Source organism: Gossypium hirsutum, chromosome A11 (genome assembly GCF_007990345.1).
Source record: "Gossypium hirsutum isolate 1008001.06 chromosome A11, Gossypium_hirsutum_v2.1, whole genome shotgun sequence".
NCBI lineage: Eukaryota > Viridiplantae > Streptophyta > Magnoliopsida > Malvales > Malvaceae > Gossypium > Gossypium hirsutum.
Genome location: NC_053434.1, coordinates 100,730,571 through 100,736,570, shown reverse-complemented (window position 1 = coordinate 100,736,570; position 6,000 = coordinate 100,730,571).

The following is a 6,000-nucleotide window of genomic DNA, read 5'->3' as shown; positions in this document are numbered from 1 at the left end:
AAAAATACTTTAGGAAAAACCGATGGAGAAGACAATACCCAAGGAAGAATCCACCTAGACTTCACTTATTACTTCTGAATTAGACAATTTAATCACTTAACTTAATCCATAGAAATCCCTAGTTTATGTTAATATCTCTCTCGAGACTAAGAACAACTGACTCTATGTTGATTAATTGAAATCTCTTTCTAATTAAAACCCCTATTGTCGCATTAACTCGATCTATAGATTCCCTTATTAGATTTGACTCTAATCCGGCCGATTTATCTCGTCCTATCTCTAGGATTGCATTCAAATTCGCTTAATTATGAATGATCTACTCGTAAACAGGGACTTTTGCTCCACTGAATAAGCACATCAAAACCTGAATTAATACCCTGGAATATTAAAACAAGAATTTAAAACTCACAATTAAGAATAAGAATAAGTCTTTATCATATAATTCAAATAGTAATAAGATTTGTCATAGGTTTCATCTCCCTTAGGTATTTAGGGAGTTTAGTTCATACTAATGGAAAACATCTCAAAGTATGGAAAACAACAAAACATAAAGAAAACCCCAAAGAACTTCTAGGAATTTGGGTGGAAATCTTCAGTCTTGATGTAGATCCTTGCTTCCGAGATGATTTTGATGGCTGTTCTTAGGTATTTTCTACTTTCAACTCTCCGTGTGTCACTCTAATCCTACTCTATGATGTTTAAATAGACTTCTGAACGCCCAAAATAGCCCAAAATTAGCCTTTTCCTAGTAGAACTAGACTTGGGCTCGACAAGGACATGGTCGTGTACCATGTCCGTGTGGAGGTGCTCAGGCTGTATGCGATTCTGGCTTGGATAAATGTCGACAAGCCATTACACATGGGCGTGTGTTCTACCCGTATGTCACATACGGGCGTGTGTATCACCCGTGTGAAAGTGCTTAGGTCGTGTGAAACACTGTTTTAGGCCCATTTGGTCTATTTTTGGCCTGTTTCTTGCTCTTTTTGCTCTCTAAGCTTTCATGAGTATAAAACATGAATTTAAAGGATTAGGAGCATTGAATTCAATAAAACCAGGGAAAAATCATCCATAAATATGCCAAGCATGGGGTAAAAATATGTATATATTATGGTTTATCAAATATCCCCACACTTAAGCATTTGCTTGTCCTCAAGCAAAAGTCCTCAACTCACAATTAAAATAAATTCTTCTCAACTTATAATTCTCATCAATAAAGTTTGAAATAATCCATAAGTAGTCATACATTAAGAGCCTAACTATAAGAACATCAAAGTTTCAAACAATTCAAATTGAGCATTTTAATCATAAAATCATAAGCATCCCCTTTTATCTAAATGGTTATCTTTAATTCCAAATTGACAAGGGTTGACATCCTCTCTAAAGGTTCACTCAAATCACTCAAAGTGTTTAAGGTTTAACAATTAAGCACTCAAAAGTCAAACATGAAAAGTTATTACCAAAAGCTTGCATGAAAATCAAATCTCCAACACTATAAATGAGATGATACACAAAACAAAAGGTCTTTAGTAGAGTTGTAATGGGGCTTAGGTTAAAGGTGTGGATAAAGGCTGAAAAAGAGGGTTAGAATCAAGATTAATTTAAATAGATTATCCAACTTAGAAGAATTAAGCAAAATGCTGAATTACAAGAAAATGCCAGAATTTGAACTATCTAAAGCAAATGATGTGAGCTTTTTTCTCAATAGAACAATTGTGTAATTGAATGAATAACTATACGGGTTTTTTTTTCTTTTAAGAATAAGAATAAATAATGGAGAATACATCATAAGGATAAATTCAGCAACTAGACTGAATGAACATAATTAGGTAACTACTCAAATTAAATTTCAACAAAAAGGGAGTCAATGAAAGGGGAGAAATTCTTAACGAATTAAAAAGGGTTAAGTTGTGGGTTAATATTAAGGTGAAAATCAAGAAATAAAAGTCAAGGCCCAAGAAGGTTCACTAAGGGTCAATTATGTGGGTAGGCTTTTTATGGGATAAATGGGTTAAAACTTAAGTGCCTTTATCATTTTAGTATACCAAATCGAATGTGTGGTCTTGACATGTATAATCAATGCAAGTTCTAAAATAAAAAATCAATGTTGACACACTCATAACCAATAAAATCAATAAGCAAGAAAGATATATGCTCTAAAAGGCTCAAAATATCACGAAAATTATGGGTATTTGATGTCAATCCTGTAAATTCAAAACTTCAAGATAATACTTCAATTCAGAGAAACAACCTAGCAATTTTACTTCTCAAAAGTCAACTTATCATGTAATATCCCGATTTTGGGCTTAGTCAGAACAGTGGTTTCAGGACCACAAATCCGATGAGAAAAATTTCATTTTTATTATATTTTTATGGTCTACAAGTTCACGAAATGATTTCTTGAAAATTTCGTTTGAAAATTTCAATGTTTGGGCACTCAATTTAGTAAAATAGACTAAATTGTAAAAAGTACAAAAGTTGAGTTTTATATGTTAGAGGTGTCTAATTGTCATGAATTTTAAGTAGGAGGTCCTTAAATGATAATTAAACCATTGTATAACTTTTTGGACAAAAATGGCCTTGTTTGGGTAAAATTTGAAAGAATAGTAAAAAGGGCATTTTGGTTATTTAGGGGTAAAATGAATTAAAAGACAAATTTTAAACCCCAAATCTGTCCCTTTCTTCTTGCTACAGCAGAATGTACCAATAAAAGCCATGGTTAGGGTTTGGCCAAGCTTCCAAGCTTAATAGTAAGTGATTCCGAGCTCCGTTTTTAATGTTCTATGTATTTTTGAAATCCCAGTAACTTGTTCTACTTATTTCTACCATTAATTTGAGCTAAGGTTCATGTCTAAAAATTTACTCATGAATAATATGCATGTATTTTGATGTCTAATGATAGAAAATGAAGGTTGGGTATTAGACAAAAGACTTTTGCTAAGCGATTTTACTTGAAAACGAGTAAAATGACATAATCGATAAAAATACCTAATGTTCATAAATACATTAGAGTGAGAATTGAATGTTGCTATAGAAGGGAAAAATGATCAACATGTCATAAAACATAAGAAAATAGGGTGAAGTTTAATTTACGAGATTTGGGGCAAAAGTGTAAATATGTGAAAGTTTAGGGGCAAAATTGTAATTTTTCCAAAATATGATTTTGGATCGATTTGAATAATATGAGTCCTAATTAGGCTATATTTGAAATGATAGAGCAAGGAAAATTGAAATTCAAGCTAAAATAGGCAAAATACCAAGTTGTGGACAAAATGGTAAAAATGATCATTTTCGCATACGAGATAAGTTCATATGATTTTAATAATGCAATGTGTATTTTAATGTTAATGTTATGATATTATATGAACAGTAAGTATACATATATGTGAATCATTTGATATTATGTAAATGATGTAACATTACTATATGTTGTTGATGTATTTATAATGGTATGATTATTATTATTTACGAATTGTTGCATGTTATGATTATTGTTGAATTATTATACAAATTATATGGAATACTTGAAAAATATGAGTTGCCATAGGAGTATCGATATTGACATCACGAGAAAGATGGAAAAGGCATATGATCGAGGAAAAATCTCATTTAAACCTTAGGAATAGATTAGGATACAAGTGACATGTCACTAGGATATTTGAGTTCCGAACTCGTTGAGTTGAGTCCGAGTTCGTGAGATGTAACTAGGCATCGGAATTTATTGAGTTGAGTCCGATTTCACTTATGGATGCGAACACTCGAGCTCGTTGAGTTGAGTCTGAGTTCACTTATAGGTGGGTTACATGGTAGCTTGGCTACATATATATTCTGCAGGCTATTGAGTTTGTCTAGCTGTAGGCATGGCACTTATGTGCATGCATTCCGTGTATCCGATTATATTCCGAGTCTTCAACAGGTAATTTGACAGAGTATTCGATAATGGTCCCAATGAGACAAGCCACTGGTGAGTATGTTCTTAAGTTAAATTACAAGTTGTACAGGTATGTACACTAAACTTATGTGTGATGCCTTGATATATGATGTATATAGTATTGGTGAATACTATGAAAATGACATGATGAGGAATAAGTCTTGATACTTGATGACATTGAGATTATGGATCTATGCCTATGAAGCATAATTATGTGTTCTTTCCATGACGGATGAAATGATATTGTATGGATTTAGTGAATAATAGTTGTGATTGAGTAAATTTAGCCTTGGCAGTTTTGGGTTACTGCAGTGATGCAACTTTGGAAATTCACCATAAATTTTGGAAATTGAGTTAGGGGTTGAATAAAATATGAGATTAAATCTCAATGAGTCTAGTTTCACATAGAGGAAAAGGTACATGCAATTGAATTTTATGTTATGAGATATTTAAATTGCTGTGAGAAAGAGTCTGAATGACTTCGACATCCCCTGTTCCTATTTGAGAAATTAACTAAAAATTGCGAAAAAATAATTAGGAGTTATAATTTACATGTATAGATTCCTTATTGAGTCTATTTTTAAGATAAATAAACGGTATAGCTCTTTGAATTCTGTATAGAGATAAAATTGATTCGTAGTAAATAGAGGTCAGAGTAGACAAACACTGAAACAAGGGAAACTTTAATGAATAAACTGTACTAATTGGCTATGTCAAAAATTCTAAAAATTTTATGGGAGAAAGGTATATGAGTCTAGTTTCAATTAAAATTAATAGAACTTAATTTGGAGTTTTTTAGATCCATATATAAATGATTTAGTAACTGTAACTCAATAAAACAGCTTAACCTGAACATGTGTAATTGTACAATTATAGTGTTTTATCTTGAAAAGTATGTTAGTAATTACTTATTAATTTCACATGGACTTACTAAGCGTAAAGCTTACCCCTCTTCTCCATTTCTTTAGTATTGGCAGGTTAGCTCGGGGTTGGAGATCGTCGGAGGCAGAATCACACTATCAAGCTATCACTTTTGGGAGAATTAATTCAAATATTAAAAATATCAAGTGAGTGGCATGTATAGGGACCTAGTTTTATAACATGTGTGTTATAGGCTTCAAAGGCCTATATAAGGGACGATATGCATGTGTTTAAGATATTTTAATTTTGGACAAAAATTTTGTGGCCCGATTTTGCATGTTGTAAATGTTTAAGTCCGGTAATGCCTCGAACCCTGTCTCGGCGTTGGATACGGGTGAGGGGTGTTACATATCATGCTTGATCCTCTAGTTTCTTAAAGTTTCAAAAATTAATGCACAATTACCTATGATTTAATTCAAAACATATCAATAAAAGTCATAAGTCAATCAAGATTCATTCTAATAGTAATATGAGAAAATTATTTGAGCACAAGATAAAAATTCAGGGGTTTTATGATAATCACATAAATAACCTCCCCACACTTAAGATGTACATTGTCCTCAATGTACAAAGATAGATAATAGCAATATAAGCATAATATCAGAAGAGAGGGAGAGAAGCGAAACTGCCTTAAATTTTTGAATGTAATCCTTAAAAAGAGCGGAAATGGGTTTAGAGGCATTTGAAAATGATGTGTAGATAGAGGTGAAGGTGGTGGTAGAGGTTGGGTTCCACAATCACAGTGTCCAGCGAAGAGGTTATCGTGGTGGTCGATATCGTAGTGGCTATGGTCATGGTCGAGCAGGACATGGCAGTCGTGGAGGAGTGTTTGTTTATCCCTGAGTAGCTCCCATTAACTGAACCTTTTGAAACTGCGACGCCATCAGTAATGTTTAAGGGATTTATAATTATAGGGTTGTTATAGTTAGTAATAATGAAATAACTAGATAAAATAAAATTCAAAATAAACTAATAAAAGTCTTGGAAAAAAATGATAAATAAAGTCCAAAAGAAATGCAAAAATAAAAAAAGAAAGAAAGAAAAAGAAAAACAATCTAAAAATTAAATGGACTTAAAAGTCTTCATCGACAGCTGGATCCTGAGGTGGTGGTGCTGGAGGTGATATGTGAAAATGTTGGCAGATTTGTTGT